The sequence below is a fragment of the Sciurus vulgaris genome (genome assembly GCF_902686455.1).
Source record: "Sciurus vulgaris genome assembly, chromosome: 3".
Classification (NCBI taxonomy): Eukaryota; Metazoa; Chordata; class Mammalia; order Rodentia; family Sciuridae; genus Sciurus; species Sciurus vulgaris.
In genome coordinates, this window is record NC_136463.1 from 28,694,283 (window position 1) to 28,720,919 (window position 26,637).

Here is a 26,637-nt window from a genome sequence, read left to right on the forward strand (position 1 = left end):
AGTGAAAATATGAGAAAAACATATTATATTGTTTCTGACATGGACTATGATGCCTGCATCTGTACTGAATTTGTATAGTATGCATATTATTTATGTCAGTGTTCTCTGAACAATATAACAATGATTTACATAGCATTTACATTGTATTAGGTAAGACAATTTAAATATATAAGAATATGTATGTATATTATATGAGAATACTATGCCATATTATATAAAAGACACCAGCATCTGAGCTTTTGGTATCCAAGAGGGATCCTGGAACCAATCCTTTGACGATTCCAAGGGACAACTGTATAGCAGTCATCCAATTCACCTTTATACCAATCAAGAAAGACAGATTTAAGACTGTGTCCAATGATCAGAATGGAAGAAGAAAAAATAAAATGGTGCCCCCCAGGAGATTCTGACATTGACCAACATGACTCTGGAACATGAAGGTATACCTACCTGTTCTTGTATTTTGTTTCCAATTTTAAAGACATTTCTCATTTCCACACAGAAATGTACACAGATTCAATGAGAGATGAATGTCAAAGTGCTTGTAAACTGCTCTACAATTCCTGGTCTTTTAATTATTCATGCTTATGTTGCTGGATGCTCATCAACAGTCACCACTGTCTTGGTCAGTACAATTGCTCTTCAGGCAGGATGGCAACTCAAGATCAAATTCAAATAAAAGGAATACATCTTTGTTATAATGCTTGCTCAAATAAATATCATGGATGTCAGCCTTTTCCTTTATCACTGCTTCCTAAGGAGTAAGTGGGGTGCTTAACCGCATTCCAACTTGCAGCCTCCCCAGGAGACCCCCAATAATCTAACCAAGCATATTCATGCTGATCTAAGCTAAGCCTTCTTTTAGAGATTGATCAGGCTTACACAAGTCTCTCAAATCAATGGCTCTGGACATTAAAGTCCAACATTTTCTTTTTGAAATAGTGAGAATCTGAAGTTTCCTCATTATAGTTGTCAGCTGCCTGGTCTTCACTGAGAAGAACTAACTGCCCTGAGGAAAACCAGTTCACAGTGACAAGAGATTAAAAGAACATTTGAGTTTTAAAGGCCAAGACGCTTAGGAGACTCAGTGAGGACTGCTCACCAATTTAATCAGCAGTGAACACATCTTGGAAGTTTCTAAGCAGCCATGAGCCTCAGTTCCCAGTTTATCATAAAGCTGCCCCTTTCCGTTCTTTACCTGAGTTAATTTATTTTTGCATTAGGAAATCTTGATAAATCAGCAGGGCCCTGATTTTTGCAGTGGTTTATAAAGCACATTCCTAAGACACACAGGTTCCCTTACTCTCTGACTTAGTACAGCTTGAGTATCTTTTGTCTAAAACACTTGAGACCAGAAGTATTTCAGATTCTGTGGGGTTTTTTTTTTGAATATTTATGCAGACTTTACCAGTTGAACATCTCTAACCTGAAAATTCAAAATGCAAAATGCTCTGAAATGAGCAACATATTTAACATCATGTTGGTGCTCAAAAAGCTTCGAATTTCAGAGCATTTTGGACTTTGGATTTGGGGATTAAGGATGCTCAACCCGTAGTACCTGATTTCCTTCATCAAAAAACCCCTTGCATAATGTCTAATTCATCCAACATGAGGTTGAATAGCCTCTTCTCTTAGAAGAGAGGAAAACTATAAAAAAAAATTCTCTTTGATCTAGAAAGGAGGCAGCAAAACTCAAGTCCAGGAGCAATCAGAAGTGATGGATCAGCTATATACATATGGCAAATGAAGGCTTAGGGTAGGAGCGAAGCTTTCATTTCACGACCTAGCAAGAAGTTATAAGCACAGAAGGCATTAGTTAAGTAAGGAAATAAGGGAATAGATGCATATTCTAAAAGAAAGGGAAATAGGGAAAGATGGTTAAAAGATTGAAGGTCTTTGTATGATGCCGTAAGCAGAGAGTTGATGCAATACTGTTGTTGAACAGTTTACACTTACTAAACTCATTCTATGCTCTGTTCTAAGTGCTTACATATGAATTCATTTCTTGAATCCTCACAAAAATCTTATGATGTGGGTATCATTATCATCTCATTTTATAGCTGAGGAAACAGAGGCACAGGGATAGTTGATGAAAATTACCCAAAGAATTATAGCTAGAAAATTGTAGCTAGAAACCTTTGAGGTAGGTTTCAAAGCCAGGCAGTCTGGCTCCAGAGTCTATATACTTTAACTACTATTTGATCCTAGATCACTTTAGTTCATGGGCTTTAAGGATAAACAATAAACAAATAAGGGAATTTGTGCTGAGATCTATCTGAGACTTATACCACAGATCCTGATTAAATAAGTCTACGGTGGGATCCAGGGATTTGCATTATTTAACAGGCAGCCCAGGTACTCTAATCCAGATTGTTCATTGACCACAATAATGGAAAAACCAGCTGATAAAATTGACATCTCTTGAAAGAAGTAAGGTTTACCAGTTTCACAAGGCCAGCCACATTACCTCAGCACCAACAGGTCTAAAGGGAAAAACATGTCAACTTAAGGGTTGAAAGAAAGTTTACGGGATAAAAGAAACCAACACCCATTGTTTGCTTTTTATCTGGCTACATGAGAGAGGCAGATGGGAGCTTTTGGTGGGGACAGAAATATTTTGCCTGGTCTCACAATAGTTCTCAATTTTACCCAAGTTCTTCTGTTCTAATTTCTTATTCACCAGGCAACCCTTCAATAAGGTTTTCCCAAGTGTTTTAATCCCAAGCAAGAAGGTGCTTTATGGATGATAGACATTTCCCAATTTCCCATTATAAAGTGAACTTCCATGATGGCTATTTTAATGACCAGTCCTGTGCTATGACATAACCAATCAGTCCCAAGGTCCTGACCATCAGCGTCCAGAACATCCCATTTCTAGAGTCAAGAATCTGCTCACAAGGTAAGGCCATGAAATGTTAGCTAGTATGTGGTTCCCAACAAGCACTGCCAGCAACCAGACCCCGTTTCTCAGTGGCCCATCTCTGCAGTAAGCCACCCCCACCTCATGAAGAGAGTGGGAGTCTGCACTCATTAGTTTAGATAAATTGGATTTAAAAAACCAAAAATGATTTGTGCACAGACATTTGCCAGAATGTAATTTATAATAATGAAGTGCTGAAAATCATCTAAATATGCAACAATAATAGGGGAATGGTTTAGTAAATTAGGCACACCACATAGAGAAAATTGGTACACTCATTAACATAAATTTTAACTACATGGCAAATTTTTTTTGCATGGAATATGGTCTCAAATATATGAGACAATGTGCCCAGGAGGGGAATACTAAATAGCCAAAATGTGGACAGAACTTTTCTCTGGATGGTGGAATTATAGGTGAATATTAATGTATGTGCATGTGTGATCATGTGTTCTGAACTTTTTACATTGAGCAGGCAGAATTTTCACAATTAAAAAATAAAAAAAGACTGCCATTTTTGGGTCAAATTTTCACCCATTTAAAGAATTATATTCTGTAAGACTGTTACTAATTTTCTTATTATAATTCATCTCATTAGCAGGCAAATGGTAAACACTGTCTACCTCCCTGTACACTCCTTCCAAATTTTGGGACCAACCAGGATGATCAGGATATATCCAGATGATCAGCCTCTCCTTGTAAGAAAGGAGAGAAACAGTGGTCACATTTAGCAACTGGCAAAGAGGAGACATGGGAAACCTCAAAATATTGAGTAAGAATTCTTCCCTTTCAAGTCTGCCCTTGAACATGAGAAGTTAATAGGGATTTAGTTAATTGGCTGATTTTCATCCTAATTGGCTAATGGATCTATTCCAATCTCAGGAAAAGTCAAAGAGGAGAAAACAAATAACAGGAGTGTTCAGCGGCTGATTGATGTTTAAAGAGACTGCATTTAGTGTGTCAGGAGCTCTGAGGTCCCCAGGTCCAGCACATTAGCTTCCTTGGAGAGTTGGGCTCCATCAAGGAAGGGGTGAGCATCCCTGCTGATACACCACAGACTTTCCTGTCTCTTTGAAGACAAACTAAAACGGATGGCAAGCATTTGTTTTCATTGTCTAATACTGAATTCAGCTTAAGCAATATAGACTTTGGTCTGGAGACAGAAGATGCGACAGAATGGAGGCTCTTGTATCATGTGGATGCCTGGGTCTTCAGAAGGTGGGAGCTAAGCCCACCTAAGCTGAGCTTGCTACTTCTTACCCCACACCAATTTGTTCTGCCATTTAACACTGGGACCAGCAATCTCATTTCCCGGAACTGTAGTCAAAAGATCTTAATAAAACCAGTTAGTGCAGCCAGCCTTTCGCAAAAATGTTGAGGCAGGCTAAATTGGTTTTCCACACCTTTTCATCTGCCTTTTAAGGCTCTTTTCCCTCAGTTCCCTTACTAGGTGGACAATTATTTCCCTTTCTCCCTCCTTTCAGGCCATCTCTCCTGCTCCCCATACTAGGATTACAAGCCTCACCACGTTTGGTCTCATTTACTGATGGACACTTCTGGTCAGGCATAAGCAAGGACGCCTTTGGCAGAAGTGGCAGAATGCTTGACCTTGTGCTACACCAGAAATTCACTTCGGAGGAGGCCCACACCTTAACCCTCCTACAAAGATGGCGGGAAATCCTGTCCTTTGTGACAACCTGGATGAACCTAGAAGATGTTGTTTCAGTGAGGCAAACCAGGCACAGAAAGACAGAAGCATATTGGGGAGCAGGTGTCTCATCTGTATGTTGAATCTAAGACAGCTGTACCCACGAGAGCAAAGAATAGCATGGAGCTGGGCTGGGCAGGGGATGGGAGATGTCAAAGGATATAAAATCTGAGATAGGAGGAAGACGTTCAAGAGAGCGATACAACATGGTGACTATAGTTGAGTTACATTGTTTAAGTACTGCATACCTGAAAATTGCTAAGAGAATATGTTTCTGGTGCTCTCACCACACACACACACACACAAAAAACAACGAGCTGGGGTAATGCCTATGTTAATTAGCTTGATTTAGCCATTCCACATGGACGCATGTATGAAATTATGTGCTAGAAATGCACATAATTTTTGTTGACTAAAACTAGGTAAGAGATACAAAGAGATAAATAAAAAGTTAAAAATGAAGAAATCATAACTGACAAAGTGGGAGGGAATGGGGAAAAGAGAGCATATGGTGAGGAGAGCTACAGGCTGCCAATGTGGACCTTAAGACCAGCTGACAGGGGACTGAAGGCTCAGGTCATCAAAATCACAGGGCTCTGAGGACAGCAGGGAGTACCACCTGCGGCTTATAACAAATGTAGAATGTAGTCTCTCCCATGTCTTTCCCTTCCCATTCTCTGTGCATACATTTTAAACTTCTTGTCTGATCCAAAAACAACTCATCCACTCAGAGGACTTACAGCTTTGACCCCCGATCAGAGGCTTGGAGCATCTCTGGGGATCAAGAGCTTTCAGTGGTTCGTTCCTCAGTACCACTGTGCACTGGGGCCCCCTATTGTCTGGCTTCCAGACCATCCACTATTTGGCAGCCATCCATCTTCAGAGCTTCTCTCCCAGTACTTCTCCCTGCACTGTGGCTTCCAGATGAATGCTAGCTCTACCATTCCCAGGGAGCCCTGGGCTTTCATCCCTTTAACATTGGGATCTTCAGCTAATGGACCTGCTCATCAAAATCCTACTTATTCTCCCCAGGCATGGTGGCCCATACCTGCAATCCCAGCAGCTCAGGAGGCTGAGGCAGGAGGATCATGAGTTCAAAGCCAGCCTCAGCAACTTAGCAAGACTGTCTCACGTCTTACAATACAAAGGGCTGGAGATATGGGTTCATAGTTAAGTGTCCTTGAGTTTAATTCCTGGTACCAAAAAAATAAATAAATAAATAAAAAATACTACTCCATCATTGCTTCCTCTGAGAATTTTCCTCAAGGGCCCGTTCTGCCTGAGGTGATACCCTTTCTTCCAACGTTGTATCCAATATCTCTCTCAGGCCACTTCTTCCGGCATCTCTTGTAATAATACTGGAGACTGCATTTATATCTTATTATTTATTCTTTGAAGATAGGAATAATGATGGACGTATGAAGAATGCATACTTTGAAGGCATCTTGAACACAGGCCCTGAGGTGAGTAGCAGCCCCTTGTCACCCACCCAGGAGGAGCTTTCTCTTGTCCTAACTTGCTTTTGCTCTCATGCACTTTTCTGTCACCAAGAACAATTCAGCTATCTTAACTGAAAGGTAAAAGATTGATAAGCTGATATAAAAACAGAGTAAAGACAAAAACAATGACTAATGCTTCTATTATCTCAAAAAATGACAAATCCTTTATCTACTTGGCCTTTAGAATGCAGTCATTTAAGTTTTCTGGTATGTAGACCCCACCTTGTTCCACAGAGGCCTTTGAGCTCTTTTCAAAACAAAAAAAATTTAGTTTTAGGATTCTTCTTCCTGGGGCCTGGGGAGAGATGTAGCAAAGACCTTGTCTAGGTTTTCTGAACCATGCTTATTTGTGCAGTGGTAAAAAGACTGGAAGAAACACCAGCCACTGTAGAGCAGTGCATGGTGGAGCCTCATAAACTCCGACTGAGGTTCACCTACCTGAGGTTTGTAAACAGAGCATATGTTCCTGTCAGTGTAGACACGACCTTGCGGGTCTCTTTGCAGACTATATTAGTGCTGTGCAAATATTCCTACTCAATTGTAAAGGCGCATTATACTCAGGGAAATTATTCTCCCAGCAAACAGACAGATGTTTAACTTCACTTAATATGACTTTATAGTCTGAATTCTTAATGGGAGATAGGGTCCTTTTAGAGCAGGGTAAAATTGCACACACCGAGCTATAATAATGCAGCTCCTGGTAGTGCAGATTAAGTCATTACCTCTCACTGCAAACTTTCTGCTCGTCCTTTCAAGTCCCCCATAACGATGTCACTTGTGAGACCAGTGTACTTGGCACACCTTGGTCCTCAAGAGAGCGTGCAGAATGTGGCTGTGATGATGCTTATCTGCCTCTCTAAGAACTTTCCAACACTTGCCCTTGAAGATCCATACCCAATAACAGACTGTGGCCAATCGTGAGATTCTGGTCCTGGAAGAATATGAAACCTGCTTGTTCCTGAGATGCCAATGTAGCAGTGCCCCCTCGTCCACCAAAGAATCTTAAGTAAGCTTCTTCAGAGACCCACACCATACTTGTTCTTATTCATAAAATATCAGCAAAAATTTCTGCAAAGAACTCAATGTGGTTTAGGACTTCCTATTCTCTCTGAGGACTGAGTTGCTCTGTCTTACAAAAGCTAAGTTTGGCTGCAGACTTGATGATGTTACTTCTGCTTTTGTGGTAAAACTTGTAAAACCTCTGACTAATCTAAAAAATGGTATAGAAAGCACGTCATGTAAACTTTCAAACCCCTCCTCCCACTGGATATAAAGTTCAAAGAATTTTCAGACTCCTGGTGCAGAGCATTTTAGGCGATACCCCTCTGTACCCTGCTGCCAGTAAACCTGCTTCCTGAGAATTCCTCAGGTGTCCAGCCTCTTCTGTCCTACATCACTAAGAAGGCATAAGAAATTTAAAGAAAAAGAAAGAAAGAAAGAAAAAAAAAGGTTGGTGGAACTAGACCAAACCCACATACCTAAACTTACTCTTGGGGACTTTGGTGTATACAAGAAATAGATTCACCTTCAATCTGTTTTCAGAGATAACTGTCTTTTAAGGACTTCGAGAAAAATTAGAGGCTCAGGAAGAAGAGTTAGAGCTGAGTTTAGACATGGTAGAGTTTCTTATAGTGCTGTGACATAGGGACAAGACTAAAATCTCTCTGAGGACCTCTCAGCTTTCAATCTGCCCTGCTGCACTACACTTGGGGCGCTGGGTGGGGCCTGGGTGGGGCCTGGCCTGGGCAGGGCCTCCCCACACCACATTTCTGCTTTGTCAGCTTCCATCACAGGCTCCGCCCACAGACCTAAGGAAAGGCCCCTGAATCCTGGAGCTGAAGGGCAGGCGGCTCCTTCCTGTCTGCTTCCTGAGGTCACCTGGAGGCAGCACTTACTTCCAGGGTCCCCAATAGCAGGTACAGGAACACCCACACCAAGTCTTCAGTTCTGAGGTTTCCTCCACTTAGCTGCTGATTTGCATCCCAGTTTCCTTTGCCTGTCCTGGGGGGGTAACTGGTTCTTGCTGCACACCAGCAAGGTTTCCTCTTTGTGTTTTGTTTTTTACCTTTCTAATCTTCTAAGGTCTGATTGAACAATTATTTTAAATGATCTCAGTTGAAATAATTGCATGGTTTGCATTTTATTCACTGGGGCCTAATTAATATAACAGAGTCACGCAGACTTTTACTGCATTTTTGATATTATGGTTATATTTGGAAAGGTGTATTCATGTGTTAAGAAATGTTATGTTTAGTCTGTATTTGTTAAGTAGAGATCAATCAGTATTACTGTCCTGAAAGTTGTCCGTGGTATATTTAGTGATGAAGCAAATACTTTTAAAGCAGCAAGAATCTTATAATTAGAAAAAAATAAAAGAATTGTTAAGAAACATAGACTAACGGGTTAGTGTGATCTCTACCATAGTACTTTATTATCCCTGTTAAAATAGTTCTTAAAATATCTTTGACATTTGTAGACAGGACCACATGATTTTTCTTTTGTCCAATATTTATCCAGGGCTACAATAAATATTAAAATTTATCATTTAATAAATAATTCAACAATTTTTCTTAGTTGCACTACAATTAAGGTACAATTTTTGATGCCTTTGGCTCTTATTTGAAATCCAAACACTTATATAACATGGGTAATTCAAAGACACACATGTTCTTGCTTCTAAAATTTAACTTTTTATCTAAATTTAGCTAAAACCCAGCTCACATTGAAGTCCACAGCTGGGAAGAAGAATTAGCAAAACCTTTAATTATGGTCTCATTTACGCTTCTATTTTCAAGCCCATTCATGAATTAATTTTAACTCTGCCTCTGCCTTCAATCAAGCCTTAAGTACCTGTCAGAAAAATGACAGTCAAAAACCCACATAAATACGGTTATCTCATACTAGACAAAAGTGCCAAAAATATACATTGGAGAAAAGATAGCCTATTCAACAAATGGTGATGGGAAAACTGGAAATCCATATGTAGAAAAATGAAATTAAACCTCTGTCTCTCACCCAGCACAAAAATCAACTCAAAGTGGATCAAAGACTTAGACTCTGAAACAGAGACGCTGCACCTAAGAGAAGAGAAAATAGGCCCAAATCTTCATCATGTCAGCTTAGGATCTGACTTCCTTAACAAGACTCCGAAAGCACAAGAAGTAAAATTAAGACTCAATAAATGGGATGAATTCAAACTAAAAAGCTGCTTCTCAGTAAAGGAAATAATCAACAATGTGAAGAGAGAGCCTACAGAATGGGAAAAAATCTTTGCTACAAGCACCTAACTATCCAAGATATATAAAAAACTTAGCACCAGAAAACAACCCAATCAATAAATGGAATAAGGAACAGAACAGACACTTCACAGAAGAAGAAATATAATCAATCAACAAACTTGAAAACATGTTCATCATCTCTTGCAATTAGAGAAATGCAAATCAAAACTGCTCTAAGATTTCATCTCACTCTGGTCAGAATGGCAATTATCAAGAACACAAGCAAAAATAAGTGTTGACAAGGATGTGGGGAAAAAGGCACCCTTGTACATTGCTGGTGGGACTGCACATTGGTGCAACCACTCTGGAAAGCAGTATGGAGAATCCTCAGAAAACTTGGAATGGAACCACCATCTGACCTAGCTATCCCACTCCTCGGTTTATACTCAAAGGACTTAAAATCAGCATACTACAGTCCATGAACTCATGGACTTCAATACTGGTCTGCACCAATCATTGTAGATTTTTGCCTTCTTAAATCTACCCTTTTTTGTTCTTGCTTCAGAACACGTTTTCATTTTTACTCAAATCTGTGTGTCTAGGATTGCAATTCTTTTAAAACCCCAAATTAAAGCTCTTTTATACTTAAAAAAAAATGAGAAGTGGCAGTCAAATATCTGCACATATACTCAGAATTTCTACACTTGGATTCTTTTGTCCAAATTTCCACATGCCCTGTGGGTAAGGCTCCCAAGCACAGGCAATCAGATTGGGCTCTGAAAGTGGCCAATATCCCACATCCAGAGAATGTTCACTTAGCGGGTAAGCTAACAGGGAACTCTTCATTAGGACAGCTGACCTTTGACTTTTAACACCTTAGAAAGCAAAGGGAGTATGCTATAGGGAAGCCAACCAGCACTGGATGGATCTATAGGAGACCTGAGTTCAGGCTGATGTCCTATGGAGTGGCCTTGGGCTAATCTCAATCTGTGAAGCTAGGCATTGGACTAGGAGAGTTTTGTTGTCCCTGTGGACCCTGCAGTTGCATAAGACCATGTCACTGCGATGCCTAGAAGCAGCTCGGCAGTGGTTGCAAAAACTTTGGCTAGTATAAGCCTATCAGTGAAAATAAATTCAGTATGCAACCTCCCTAGGTGAATATTTATTCAGATTACATACAGATGTTGTTGTACTGATCATTACTAATATGGGATACCCTCTAAAACACGGAACCTCATCCAGCACCCTCTCTTATTCATTCTGTTGCATCCCCACTGACCTTGCCCAGCATGCCAGGTTTCATGGTAGAGAAGGACTGGATGCTTTTCCATCACCCGGTCACTTGGTTAACATCCTTCCCTACTTTAATTCTTTCACAAATGGCACTTCCTTGACCTTCCATGATTCTCTGATCCTCCTTCTTTATGCAGGCCGCATGTGCTGGATCTCTTTTACCCTGCAGGTACCTCTTCCCCCTTAGCTGCAGTTTCCTGTGCCCTAGAAATTGCTGTAACAATGACTGCATGGGCTCCCCTGGCACAGCAAGGAACTAGAGGGTGAGAGGAGAAAGACACCTGGGGGTTTATCCTGTTATTTATGCAGGGCTCAGGGACAGGAAAGGGAAATGGCTCTTTCTCTCCCTAAGATGTCCCTCCAGGTGGTTCTTCTACATTCACAGCCATGGTACTCTGCTTGATTGGGTCACTATTTCCTCCACTGGGAGAGAGAACTCTCCACACTTGGAAGCCCCAAGATGCTGCACCATTCCTTGTTGGTTTCTTTTCAACCCTGTCAATCTTTCTACAAATATCTCTCTTAAACTCTCCTGTTTCTTTCAAATGCAAAATTTCCAGGGATAGAGATTCTTCATCTGTTGTTCACTGCTGTATCCGGAGGTCCTAGGACAGGGCGCTGCATATCGCAGGTCTTCAAGCAGTTGCCAGAAAAATAGATGGCTACTGTTTTCCTCCTGGCCCCCTATGAACTGTCTTGAGCAGTCCATTTTGATAACCACCAGCTTAGGGAACATGCTACATCATTCCTCATCCTATTTTGCTAAGTCTTTGGCTAATTTAGCCTAATTCTCATCTAATACAGAGCTCTGCTTATTTTGAAATCACAAAAAATGTACTGTAAGCTTCAAACCCCCCTGGAAGATTGCATTTGCCTCCCTCAAGATTCCTATGATAGCAGTCCCATTAGTACTGAAACAATCTTGGGAAAGATCTGTTTCGTTCTACTTTTACAAGCTGTCTTTAAGAGATCAGTCTTTCTCCTTCCTGATTTCTGCTTTAAGCAGAACAAGGAAGATAAAAACTGCCCAAGGAAGATAGGGCCCATTCCCGTTGTCCCTTCTCAAAACAGGAGATAATCAACCCAAATCCTCTTCCCCACCTCAATTACTTAATTTGCATATAATGCTGCATTATTTAATTAACATATAACTTCTAGGGCTTAGTTGTCCAGATGAGACTCAATAATTGTCTAAAGCAATAGCATCCGTTGTAGCAGAATAACTAATTAAAAAGAAAATGATTACTTTTTAAAATTGGAAACACACATAAATGCTTTTTTTCCTTTACTGTGAAAATCTGGATGATTGCTTCTCCATGAATCCTCTTGTGCTTATTAAACACGCCCAGTGCTTAACTTGTGGATAGATCAGATCATTTTTCACATGCCTGAGTTTCTTTCCTCTTCATTAATTCATAACTGCAGCTGGATTCTCAGAGCTGCTACTGTACTGAGGAGAATCTGATCTTCAAGACAACCTCCTGGAACCTGCTGAGGTGGCCTTGGGAGGGAGAACCGAGTGGCAAGAAACTGCTGACTCTTGCACCCACATGGAAACTTTCTGTAAACACAGTGACTTCCATGTGCATGTGGCTCCGTTTTTAAATGCTGTGCTCATCCGTGGCTATATATAGCGGCCTGAGTAAGAGCTTTCTCGTGTGGTGTTAAGTTTCTGGAGCTGTAAGTCAAAACATTGTGATGTTCACACAGCCTTTGGGAAGAAGAGAAAGTCAACTGCCAGCATTATTAAAATGGATCTCCTGCTTTCTATTACCACCAGGATGGATTAACTTGCATACGTAGATAAGTGAAAACTAAGAATCTTCTTTCATTTGATTATCATATTTTCCCCACTAGTAGTCATGACCTGCCTTTCCAGTGTGATACTAGTTTCCTAGGGCTGCTGTAACAGCCACCACCCCCTGAGAGGCTTACAAGAGAAACTTGTTTTCTGTGGGCCTGGAGGTTGGAAGTCTGAAGTCAAGATGGCAGACCTGGTTGGTTCTTTCTGAGAACTCCAATGGGCAATCTGATCCACATATCCTTCTGAGTTCCTGGTGAATTGCTGGCAGTTTTTGGCATTCCTTGTTTTACCCCAGTGTTTGTCTTCATGCTCACCTGGTGCTTTCCCTGTGTGTATGTCTCCACCCAAATATCCCCTTTTAATAAGGATACCAGGCATATTGAATTAGGAGCTCACTTTACTCCAGTATGACCTTGTTCTAATAGAACTAATTGCATCTTCAACAATTCTAATTCCAAATAAGGCCATATTGCGAGATCCTGGGCATTGAACTTCAACATACAATTTTTGGAAAAGGGATATATTTTAATTAATAACACATGGTAAAAATGAAAAGTTAGGTCTTGAGAAGATGCTAAAAGTACACCTGGTCCAATCCCTTTGTTTTTTGAGAGAAAGAGAAAGACAAAGTGACTCTTCCAGAGTCACTTGGTAGAGTGGGAGGGCCAGATCCAGCACACAGGGCTTCTGGCTCTGCCCTGGTGCTTTCTTGAGTACACCATGTGACCTTTAGTTTTATTCTCCTTAAAGCTGAGCCTCAGATGCATTTACAGAGGGGAAAGAGCAGCCATGACCCCTTCCATGGAAAACTCACCCAAAGACTGACGTAGCAGGTCTCTACTAGCTTGCTTGGTGGAAGTCATCCAAAAAAGAACTAGATTTGGGTACGGAAAAGGAAATCCCAAGTGCCAGACACAGTACCTTGCACATATTCTGGACTCCAAGAAGGTTTGAAGTGAAACTGATTTTAATAGTGGCAAGAATTATTCACATGTGTTTACAGCTTCCCTTATATAAAATGTTTTCAAATCACTCATTTGTTTCCTGCGAACTCTAGGAGACAGGCATTACTTACACTAAAGTGTTTCAATTCTGTTCAATAAAACTTGCATGTTTTCTCAAGTTGGGTTTGAATTCCAGTGCTCTCTTCCCTGAATTCTTAATGTTCTGAACAAAATTTTTAAAAAATTAAATTTTTTTAAAAGTTCAATTACTTTTTAATTTTTTTTTTTTTTTTTTTTGGTCTCTCTTGAAACATAAATTTGGGAGCAGCCACCACTTTCTAAGCTTCCCTAAGAACTTGAGACGTCCATTGCTTTGCACTCAGCAGATGGGCATAAAATATGAACAAATGATGGCAGTTCATCTTCAGACCCCAGGGAGTCACGGAGTCACAAAAGCTTAGGATTTGAATGGGCTTAGAGGATTTCCTAATAATGCATCTGCTTTACAGATAAGAAAGCTAAGGCCCTAGGTCCGCAAGCAAGCTAAAAACCCAGCAATCCTGACTCCATCCTAGTGTTCAGATGCTCTCAGGATCTGGCACTGGTTCAATCAGAGAATGACCAGCTGGAACAAAGTCCTGGCCAGAGGCTTTTATCCCACTTTCTCTGAAGGCAGGAAAGGTCATTAAAGATGCACAAGAGAGACTGCAAACGAGTATAATACTATGCAACAGTGATATTCAAAATTATTAAATTGGAAGCCCTGGTGCCCTTGGCAAGCATAAAGCAGATCCTCTGTAAGGGAATGAAAAGAGGTCACATGTTGTAGAGCCAGGCTTCTTTCTATAGAGACCCTATTATAGCTCCAGAGGAAAGAACATCAATTCCTTCCAGGGAGTCTGTGTAAAAGATAATGTATGTTTCTTTTCTGGCTGTCAAGATTCACAAAAGAGATGGGAAGTTTGAGGCTTTATTACTGATGACCTCCCTACAGAATATGCTGCATCTCATTTTTAAAAATAGTCTACCTCCTGGATGGAGGATTTGATGGGCTTCATAAAAGAATGAAAAGGTTGAGGAGAAGTCTTGAAAGGAAGGAATAAAGAGCAAAGAAGAAGGAAGGAAAGCAAGAAGCAGAAATGTTAAAGAGAGAAACCCGTCTTGCTGCCCCTCCATCTTTCTGGATCTCGGCGTGGTCGTCTCAGAGTCTCATCACCTCTGAGTGGTTTCTAGATGGCCTCAATTCTTCTCGGCCATTTTCCACACTGATGAACAGGTTGGATTTGTCATCACCCATGCAAATCTTTGCTTTCTCCCCATTGTGAAGTCCACAGTCCTTGGCTTTCCTTGGAAAGCCAGTTTCTGATCCAGTCTGATTTCCTCCTCAATTGACTCAGGTAATGTCAAAGCCACCCTGGCCATTTGTCACTCCTCAGACATGCCACTCCCTGCCTACTCTCTTGGGTGTCTTCCTTTCCTTTGTCAGTCAGTTTTCTCCCCCATCAATCAAGGGTCAGGTCAGAAGCTCTCATCTGTGAGAAACCTTCCAGTCTTCATGAATTGCTCCTTCCCCTACCTCCTACCTAAAGCTCTGGTTCTTTTGATGAGACTTAACCTTGAAGACTAACGCCAGATCTAATAACTAAAACGTTTTTATTTTGGACTGATTTTTAATTTGCAAAAAATATCGTAGAGCTATTTCAGAGAGTTACCACCTAATAGCTTTGAGAATCAAGAAATATTTTATAGAAAAGTACAAAGAATAATATTATAATATTTTTCCATTTTGTCTGTTTTTTTTTAAGAAACAATTTTAAAAGTTATACAACATAATTGTTATTTTTAAAGTCCTTTGTATCCCTCTCCCTAATCCTAATCCCTCTGCGTCAGCATTATTCACTCTCTGCATTTGGCATTTCTAGTTAATTATTATGCTTTTATACGTTCATTACACAAGTATATATTTGCTTTAGTTAGCTTTTTGGTCTCTGTGACTAAAACACTCGATAAGCAGAACTTAGGGAAGGAAGAGTTTATTTGGGGGTTCAGGTTTCACAAGTCTCAGTACGTACATGACTGACTCCATTGCTCTGGGCAAAAGGTGAGAGGGCACATCATGGGGAAGGACCCAATAAAGGAAAAGTGCTCACCTCATGGCAGAATCAGTAGAGAGAGATAGACAGACAAAGAAGACACTAGAGACTACAGAATAACAAAGACGAAACTAGAGACCATAGAAAAGATGAATGCTTATAGGGATGTCCCTAGTGACCCACCTTCCTTAGCCAAGTCACACCTGCCTACAGTTACCACCCAGTCAGCTCATTCACAGTAGAAGGGACTGATTTGGTTATAGCTTTCATAATGTAATCATTCCACCTCTGAATATTCCTGCGTTAAAGGTGTCTTTGAGAGATACCTTATATCCAAACCATAACATTGATCCAGAAGTTATATCTGGCTTTTTATGTCACCAGAATTTACATAGATGGCATCTTTCTGTACATACCAATCAGTTGAACATATTTTGATTTTTCACTCAAAAATGTTTTGGGGATCTTACTGATCTAGTTCACTCCTTTCACCTTTTATATCATATCTCATTGTATGAAGACATTTTCACTTGCTAGACATTTCAGTTCCCATTTGTTTATTTAGTGTGGCCGAAGACAGCAATGTAACAATGCATACCATAGTACTGCTTGAATCAGCAAAAGCAGGATGTGAAATTGGATTGATCTATTAATGGTTAAACCGTGCCCCCCTTGAACAACATTAAAGCCATTAGGGAAACAATTAAGGAGGCATTGAAATAATATTGTTGGCAGTGGGGAGAGGTGTCCTGTTCCTTTTGGTTCAGCAAAAAACTTTTTAGTCTTAAGACCCATTAAAAGCAGAGGATTTTTCTTTAGACTCACACCAAATGCAGAGGGGAACAAACCTTCATTTTTTTTTTTTTTTTTTTTTTTTTTTTTTTTAGGGAAATACACATGCCATTGGGCACCTTATCCTTTGCCAAACTCTTCCCAATCTCAAGAATGGAGGTAGAAGATATTGTCTGTGCTATTACACAGAATGGAAGAATTAAGCCAAAGGGTACTGGAGTCTTCTCTTTCTAAATCCTAGCTTTCTGTATCTAGCACTGGCCCAGTTTGCTTTAATCTTTTCTTGAAATAATAAATCCTTAAAAAACAAACCCAGGCCTGCATGGAGATATGATTATTTTTCCCCAAGCAGTTTTAAAATATGTCTATAAATACTTCTGCAGAAGAGAGAGAAATAGACCAGCTCAACAATTTTGTGAAATAAAGTTGAACTTGGATTTTTAATTTCTTAATCATTTTATACAAATTGAAAGGAAGGTAAGAAAAGTTATCACAAGGTAGTTCGCACAGGAGAATGCCTTGTACCAGCTCAGTTTCCCTGGTTTCACTGGTACATTTGCATTTGTCCCTTTTTTCTTTCTCATATTATAGAAGTTCCTAATTGCTGGGCTTGGTGATAGGAAATTGGTGTGAATAAGATGGAGTCTTCTCTTAGGAAACTACTCTGGACTCCCTTAATATGTGAAACAATTGGGAGGGGGGACATGGTTTTCCTGGGAGAGGAAGGAGATTGAGTGGGAGTGCTAGAAAGTAAGTTAGAAAGTGCATACCATGAGGGGGGAATGTTCCAGCAAAGGCATCAAGTAGTAACAAACTATCTGCTTGGAAACCAAGTACGGGTCCCCATAGTTACATCAATTCCACCAGTGCCCAAAACACAATGTAAAAGAAATAATACAACTTGGTTCGAGAGAATAAAAGTAAAATGGAGTGCACCACACACATTGACGTATTGTCTATTTCCCAAGATGCCATGAATTTTCAGGCTCCGAGCCTTTTCTCACACCCCTATGGTTAATGACACATCTGTGTTCTCCACCTGGGTGTGGCCTGTACAACCTGGAAGCTCACCTTCAGCATCCCACCTCTGGGGGTGAATCAGCCCTGAGTGCACTCTCTGAGAAGGTTGTTTCTGCCTCTGTAAAATCCAGTCCTCAGCACAGGCTGTCCAATAGCCTGCAAGCTGTGCGTGTGCCTGTCTCTTACTCTTAGAAGACAGGGACTTATCTAATTCATCTTTGTAGTCCCCACAGTATGTGCACAGTGCCAACGTAAAGTAAGTTAAATGTGAAGTTCATTAAATGCATAGTTGAAAAATAACTTAGAAATTAGAGTCATCCACAGATCTTGGTAATATCATTGCCTCAAAAGCATGTAAATATGATTCTGTGGGAAATAAGTGAATTCTTAAAGAATGGCATTTAACTCCCTTGGATCCTCCAAAAGTCTTAAATCCAATTCACTGGGCAAGAAACCAAATTGTGTCCATTTTGGTGGGCATGTAAGAATATTTCTCATTAATCTCTTGTACAGATTGTGTTGAAAGCAGACCATTTCTTGCCAAATTCCTCACCTTTCCTAGCTAGCATACAGTAGTAACAAGTTTGTTTTTGTTAAAATAAACAAATAGCTCAAAAGTGTGCCCAGGATGGAAAACTGAAAAGGCAAATAGAAAAATGCTAGCACAGAATTTAAAAGGTCATTATTTTCCCTTCAGCTTTATTCTTTATTCTATTTCTTGGAACAATGGCAAATAGTTTTTCCTTAGGTAAGGTATGCATTTTTTTTTCTTTCTGTTTTCTTAGATAATTTATAGGAAAAGAGAAACATGCCTGAGTAAAGCAGGATAATAAGAAAAATTATCTTAAAACTCAAACATATTAGAACAATATATTCATGATGTGGAAACAAAGCAAACTAATAGATAAGCAAAAGGAAAACAAAACAAGAAAGAAATGAGACTGACAATAGAAAGAAAAACACCATGTAATTTAGTTTGGTTCCAGTTCTAGCTATGATAGAGTGAGCATATACCACCCTCAACTCCCACAGATTAAAAATAAAATTGGAAAGAGTCTATCAGAGGGTTCAGAAAAGTAAATAATAAGAGATGAACTGGGAAGAGAAATCAAAATGTAAGGTATGACCAATATTGTAGTGACTTGACAGGTGTTTCCTTTTTCTTCCTAATTTCCCAGCTTATTTCCTAGGACATCCCAAATCCCAGAAGCACATATCAGACGAGGACAGAAAAAAGCCTTAAGAGAAACTGATTCCCTCTCTTTCTTTCCAGGGGACCAGGAAGAAAGAGTCTGTGAGACAGAGATAGATGGAGACTGGTTTGCTTACGTGAGTCTGTCCCAGAAGAGCCCCTTACACCTGTACACTAGAGGAATCAGCAGCTTTGCATACACCTAAACCTCAGAGACATCCTTTCTCATTAATCAGAGGAACTAGAAAATTGGGTTCGTGTGTGTGTGTGTGTGTGTGTGTGTGTGTGTGTGTGTGTATAAAAATCCTCATTAATTTTATCTCTCCCTCTCATAGGATGTGTGAACCTAACTGTGGGAACCTAAAATCCTGACTTTGACAGCAGAAAATCAAGGAAAGGAGTCTTTGGGGATTAGAGAATGAAGAGTCCTGGAAGGAAGGTGGTAAAGAAAAATAACCTCTAAATTTGTATATGAAGCCCCAGAGTCTCATGGAGGTGCACATGCCCCAAAATTGCACAATGCAGCACAGCAAATACTGCAGGAATTGAATGAGGGAGTAGAAGAAAGCCCAGGTGAACCCCTGAGTCATGTATATGTGGAACAGACAGAAGAGCATCACAAGGGATTTGAAAACTAACCTGACATAGGAACCAAAGCCCATGGCAGGAAGTTGGGACTTGTGGCAAGATCCATAGCAGGCTGATCTCCTGCCAATGCAAACCCAAACCCAAAACAAATCAAAAAAGCCCAAAAACATTCTCCAGAAGAATTTAACAGGACCATAGTCTCAAATACAATCCTCAAAATGTCTGTGATACAATCCAAAATGACTAGACATAAATACCACCAGTAAAATCTCAACAATTCTCAAGAGAAAAGACGGTCAACTGACACAATCCCCAAGGTGACCCATACGCTGAACGTGATTGGACAAAACTTTTCAAGTTGTTGCTATAACTATGCTCCATGGAATAAGAGAAAAGCATCTTCTGAATGAATGGATGGGTAGATATTCTAAGGAAACAAATAGTAGAAAGCATAAAGAAGAACCAAATGAGTCTTCTATTGTTCTCTCTCCCTATCCCAATGTTTCAAGGAACATAACTTTGAAATGACCCATCTACTTTTTGTTCTTAATGTCTGTTTTGTTCAACCTCACTCATCTCATTCTGCTTTATGGAATGAAGTGTTGGTACATCCTAGAATCTTGAATAAAACCAATTAAGATGTTTAAAAAAAAAAAAAAAAAAAAGAAAGAACCAAATGAAATTTTGGAAATGGAAACTAAGATAACTGAAAGAAGTGTACCAGATGAGTGTAATAGCATAATGAAGGTATGAAGGTGACAGAAAGTGAGTCACAAAACTTGAAGACAGGTCAATGGGAATGGTCCTTTCTGACCAAAGAAAGACCAAAAATAAAAAATAAAAATAGAGAAAGATAGAAAAGAAAAAAAATGAACCAGAGACTAAGGACTTGTGTCACTAGACTCCCAGGAGAAGAGGAAGATATTAGTGTAAAAAAAAACATAGCTATCTAGTAGAAAACTTCTCAAATTTGGTGAAAACTATAAATGTACATATTTAGAATGCTAAGAAAACCCTAAAAAGGACAGTCACATGTAGTCCTTTAGAATCAAACTGTTAAAATCCAAAGACAAAATGCATTCTACTGTCATGTACAACATATTAGAACAAATGAAAAAAAAATGTAAAAAAAGAAAAAATAATCCAAAGATGAAAAAAAAAAAAAAAAGCATCAAGTTAATGTAACACTACATTTTTAAGGAGGGATCTACAGGGCTGCCTTATATTCTACGTTTTTTATTTAAGTGATGACGCATGAATGCTGTAGATTTTGAAAAGGTAAGTCTGTATATTCTAATCACTGGAACAAATAACTAAAAATCTTTAAGAAGAGACATGGTCAGAAAGTAAATAGATAAATGAAAATTGTATACTAAAAATATTCAAATCACTGAAAGAATGCAGAGAAGGGAAAATTGGAAGATTGAAAAATACAGTGAACAAATAAAACATAACATATTGCTGGTGGAAACTAGCCACTTTGGAAAATGGTTTGTTATGTCAAACATCTACTTCCATAACTCCGAAGTATTTACCCTAGATAAATGAACACTTATGTTCATTCAAAAACTTGTATGCAAAACATACATATATACACATATATGAAATTATGACATCATCTGATGGTGTCTTTGATGTTTTTTTAGATATACATATTGCAGCATTCATTGTCATAACTCCAAACTAGAGATACCCCAGGTTTCCCTCAACTGGTGAATGAATAACCAAACTGTGATACAAAGTAACACTATTCAGTAATAAAAAGGATTGAACTGTTGATATATGTAACACCATGAGTGGATCTCAACCAAACTGCACAGATGAAAAAAGTCATATTCAATGGTTGCATTTCACATAGTTTCATTTATATTACCTCCTGAAAAATCTGACCCTGGGGGCTGGGGATATAGCTCAGATGATAAAGTGCTTGGCTCACATGCACAAGGCCCTGGGTTCAATCCTCAGAACCAAAAAAAAAAAAAAAAAAAAAAAAAAAAAAAAAAAAAATCCAACACTGTAGAAATGGATTGGAAGTTCCCAAAGATTAGGGGCTGGCGAATAATATTGATCACCAAGGGGCAGCATTTAGAGGTCTTGGAGTTTAAGTGAACTTTTTTGTGTCCTGATTGTGGTGGTAGTTACACAACTATGCATTTATCAAAACTAACAGACATATATACCAAACACGTGAACCCATTTCTGTTACTTGAGGCGGAATAACTTATAAAGAAAAGAGATCTAGTTAGCTCACAGTTCTGGAGTTTGACGGGCATTTTATTGGCATTGGTTCTGCTCTGGTAAGGACCACGTGACACAAGGCACCATGGGAGCAGCACAGTGAGAGGAAGCAGTCACGTGGTGACAGGGGAGGGACCAGGCTTGCTCTTTTATAACAATCTGCTCTGGCAAGAACTCTCTGCAAGTAATTGGCATCCTTCCAAGGTCAGCATCCCCAGCAAGAACTAAGTGGGCTTCACCACTGGAAGGTTCCACATCACCTCTCAACGTCACCATGAAGGGGACCAAACATCACAGATCTTGGGGGACCAACCACATCTGAACCATAATGTCACAAAAGAACAAATTTTTATTGTATGTGAATAAGAGCAAAAAAAAAAAAAAAAATTAAACCGAACTGCTTCATTAAATAGGTTCTACATTGTCATCTAAGGATGTAAACTCATGTAATGCAGGGCATGCTGTACTCACCACACAGTTGGAGAAAAAAATGATTTTCTTGAGTCAAATATTTAATTTGAAAACAAAACTACAAGTTGAATACAACCTCATTTTAAAATTTTATGCAGTATTAGTTGTCCTTCATCTTTCACTTGGATCAAACCCATCTTCTTTCCAAGATGCTTAGATCTAAGAGATGTTGCTAAGACCCTAAAGGGTCCTCCACATTTGTTTTGCTTGCTTGTTTTTGTTTTGTTCTCCTTTGATAAGAAGAAAAACAACAACCATAGATAGCTGGATAAAGGGCAACAATCTGTTTTAAATATCTAATATATCCTTTAGCCCTTCATGAAAATACTTGTAGAGCTTTCTCTCCTTCCACTCTGTCTAGCTCTCCACTCAACTCTCAAGCCACAATGAACCAGTAACCACAGTCTAGTAGGGTTAGCAATTATTAACTCTCATCCATGTGACAGTCACTTGCTGGATACTTCACAGATACGATTGTATCCCACAGAAATGGTTATTATTACTATTCTACCAACAAGGCAATTTCTACTTATCTAGGAAAAACTACTTTCCTGAGTTCCAGAATCACATAAGTAGGCAGAGCTGGGATTTCACAGTGTGAACCCCAAGACTGCCTGTCTGCAATACCACACTCAGCTTTGTATTTTGCTTACAATTTTCCTTCAAACTTGATGGTTTTTCTCACCTTATTTTTAGCAAATTCTTAATGACTTACAAGCCTTACAAAACAGTGTCCATCAAAAACTGTCTTGCCTAATCTGCTATGAGCATCCTGAATGAAACAAATCAGAACCCTGAGAAACAGTTCAGTTCTTATTTGAGCTTAGCTATATGTTTATTCCTCCATCCAGATGAATATTTATGGAATGCCCTGTGTGTGCAAAGCGATGAGGATTAGATGAAAATTGGAATAAATAAAAGAATCCTTAAGGAACTTTTTTGTGCATTGTATAAGCGGGAAAGAAACAGAAAAGTCTACACTCTAGGCAAAATTGAACTAAAATAAGAAAACTTGAGCTCCTGGAAACTATCCTTTGTGTTCCTTAAATGCTCTGCTTCTTTCACAGCCTCTAAGGCTGGACTGGAGGCTGTAACTAAGGAGTTACTGAGTGGGCTGTTTACACAGTTATAGAAGTCCATTGGAGAGGCTGCCCAAGCAGTAGAGAAGAGAGATGGAAGACACACCTCAGGCCAATGTGGTTTTTATTCTCCAAATAGAATTTTTATGGCTCCTTTGATTAAAAAGATACTATGCAAGACTGGGTGGAAACTTGTCCAATTCCACACTAGCCAGGCTAAGTCTTTCCTTCCTTTAAATCCTACGAAAGCACAATCTTTTCAAATATCCTTTTACAATATCTAGAAAATTGTCTTCATCAATTTAATCATATGGGAGCATGGATTAAAAATACACAGGAAAAACAGAAGGAATTATCCAAGAAGGTATTTTCTTGAGGAAAGGAAAAAAAAAATCTCTCTCTGAAGTAAAAAGAACTTCTTTAGTTTTATTACATGTTATTGTTTTTTCCTTTTATGTATAAAGAATAGAAAATAAGAAGTCTAAAATCTGAGTCATGGTGAATACTGTGACATATTCTTAAGTTCACCCTCTGTGGCTTCCACAGAAGAGAACCGACTCTAGGCTCCCCCTGTGTGGTTTTTGTAAAGTAAGCATAGCTGTGTCACTACTTCTATGCATAGATGGCTATGGCATTTGAAAATTATTTGATGTATTAGTTCACATGGGATAAGAATGATAAGTATTAACCATGATCTAATTCATCAGCCTTTCCTCAGTTACTAGAGCAATTTCTTCAAAGATTCTTTCAAATTTTATTGTAAAAGGATTCCTTGTTTAGTTTATTCTGCTGATATCAAAGATAAAGTCCATTGGTTCTACTACGATTCCTCTTAAAAATAAGTAACACTTATTTTTTTCAATATTTTGTTTTAGATGTAGGTGGACACAATACCCTTATTTTATTTCATGTGGTGCTGCGGATCGAACGCAGGGCCTCTTGTGTTAGGTGAGCACTCTACCACTGACTCACAACCCCAGCCCAATAAGCAACATTTATAATGGAAGATAAAACACCCACACTCTAGGAATGAGGCAAAGGTATACAGAAGGCTGGAAGCAATAAGTAAGAATAGGTGAACTCATTCTCTCTCTCTCTGTTTTTTGTTTTCTTCAATGCCTGGGGATCAAACTCAGAGGTTCATGCATGCTACATAAGCAGTCTATCCCTGAACTATATCTCCTGCCCGAAAATAAGTGGACTGGGGGAAGAATAGAGAAAGTGGGTAAGAAGTAATGAAAATTTACTTAATCACGCTATGGACCTGCATGGGAAATATTACTCTAAAATTTCCATATCTGGTTAGGTATTATATGGTAACTGGAGTTCATTTGTTAATGACTATAATTTAAATACCAGTATGGATCTTAAAATATGCTATGAAGGAAGTTCTACATCAGGTTTTGGATTTGATTGAAAAATCTCCATATAATGTAATAACTAAAGACATAGTGTTGTTTATTAACCTCAAATCATAAGTTTGGAGAATCTTAGACCAATAATGGAGAAGTCTAGAAAAAATCCTAGAGTACAACATGTGCATTTTTATAGGTAGCCATGAGCTTACTTTTTCTTATCCAAAGATGGTAGTAACATCATGTTTATTATGTGCATAGATTAAGAGCAGGAAAATCCTATCGCGCTTCTGTGGAACAGTTTCTTCCCTGGGAAGCACAAAATACTTAGTGAGATTGTGTTGAAATCTGTCCTTGGGCATGATGAATCAAAACTATATCTGTGTGTGTGAGATATGGATTCCTTAGATAAAAGGAATCTTACAAATTCCAGCCTTTTCTTGTTGCGGGGGAAGATGATCCATTTGACAGCAGCCGTTACGGTAACTTACCATTTGCTTATCAGAATTAGTGCTATTTGAGATAACATTGACAAGTGAATGAAAGTTTCTCTTGTTTATTTACTTCCATTAGTAGTAAAAACATAATTTTAACAAGATGTTTGAACTATTAAAAAATGTTGATTGATGTGATTTTGAGCTTTTTGCTTCCACCAGTTTAAAAAGAACCCATATTTTATACAGCATCTTGAGTTGAGAAAACTATTCTTACTTGTTTATACATAAAGTCACAAGAGATCTATTTATCAGCCTGTGCTAGTATAATGTACACTAAATAATTTAAATATTTTCTTAGAAATGAAATGTAAGAGTTACAATTTCAAGTGTCATTAAGATGTCTCAGGTTTTATGAATTGTTTCCTTATTTTGTCAACTAACATTGATTGTGTTTCTATTGATTTTTCAGGCTCATTTATTTGACTGAAGTAGAGGGGGATTACAAAATGAGTCTAAACACAATTGTTTATCTCAAATACCATATAGTCCTGGAGAAAAGGGAAAAAGGATGTAGGCATATGTAATAAAAACAAAATAGAACCAGAAATTGTAGCAAACATGATATGTGAACTATGGAAGGGAAGGATGCCATCTGGGGAATCAGAAAAAGAGCAAGGTTACAGGAGAGACAGATTTATTTTGTACACCTCCCTTTTTTCTGGTTTTGGGAAACTTCATTCTACAGACTACAAGATAATTTTGGAGAGCAACTGAAAAACAAAGATGTGTTTATAATTTGCGTTGTTTTGCGTTTTTCACGCTCGCTGATACTCAGGAATCCTCAATCTTTGCATCTTTATTCAAGAATGCAAATGGTAGTTTGAACAAAATTTTGTGCAATGTATTTCTCTGAAATCCAACATATTGAAGAACAGTAATGTCCTTCACTACTATCATAGATATAAAGATGGATATAACAAATGGTACAGAGATTATTAAGACTCCTAGGTTACATGAACTCCATCTATTTAAGGAAACAGACTCATGAACAGATCAAGGTACTGTAATAAAAGCGCAAAGTAGCTTTAACCAAGCAAAGTAGGCTCTTGTTTGAAAATATGTATTCCTGAAAACCATATCTTAAAACAGGTGGTAAAATATCTAGCGTGGCACAGTTACTCTTTTTACCTCCAAAAACAATAGAAAAGATTGAGTTAGTAAAGTCAAGAAGAAAAAGTGAAGACCCAGAAAATCAAAACTGAAAGTGTAATAAGCAGTACTGAAAGAAAGGGTCCAAATATGATGGCCAGCTAACTTTCCTTCATGAAATATCACTTATAGCCAGTAGTCATTGGAATCAGGGGAACATGCCAGTGCTACGTAAATAAAAACGAGGGCAAATTATAAGCACAGCTATGGAGAGTCATTAGGGGCAAACTTCTACTGGCATCGCGGTGTGCTATGTGGCTCTCCACTGCCTGGCCAAATTGGTTAGAAAATGTTACAAAACATTTCCTGCGGAGTACTCGCCAGCTGATGAAGCAGTGTTCAATAGGGTCTAAATCTAATAAAGCATCAGGATTTTCAGGCATTGACCAGAGACGGCACAAGGTTATGATCTTCACGAGATGAAAAACACACAAAGAGAGCTCCATATTTATCTTTATTTTTGCCTCTGAACCCTGACCTGAAATAGAACCTATTCATAGAGTGGCGTTCATGATGGGAACAGAACTCGGGACACAGGGGTGAGTGGGCAGGAATCATCAGATGGAGAAGAGGAGGGATCTATCTCTGCAGATAAGGAGCTTCAGAAATCTTCCTAGGAGTTTCCAAGATGCTAGCCAATGTGCTGCTGTACATGTGCAAGGACAGACTCCATGGGATGTGGCAGAGAATGATTTCTGGGGGAATTGTGAACTGCAGAGTTTCACAGATGCCTCAAGCATTCAGCTACGATTTCATCGATGGACAGCAGGGAAACAC

At 38.9% G+C, this 26,637-nt stretch overlaps 1 protein-coding gene across 4 annotated transcripts in view; it reads right to left on the bottom strand.

Moving 5' to 3' along the window:
- The window catches only part of CA10 (carbonic anhydrase 10), a 491,731-nt gene that overhangs the window by 307,060 nt on the left and 158,034 nt on the right, over positions 1-26,637 (bottom strand). The window lies entirely within an intron of this gene.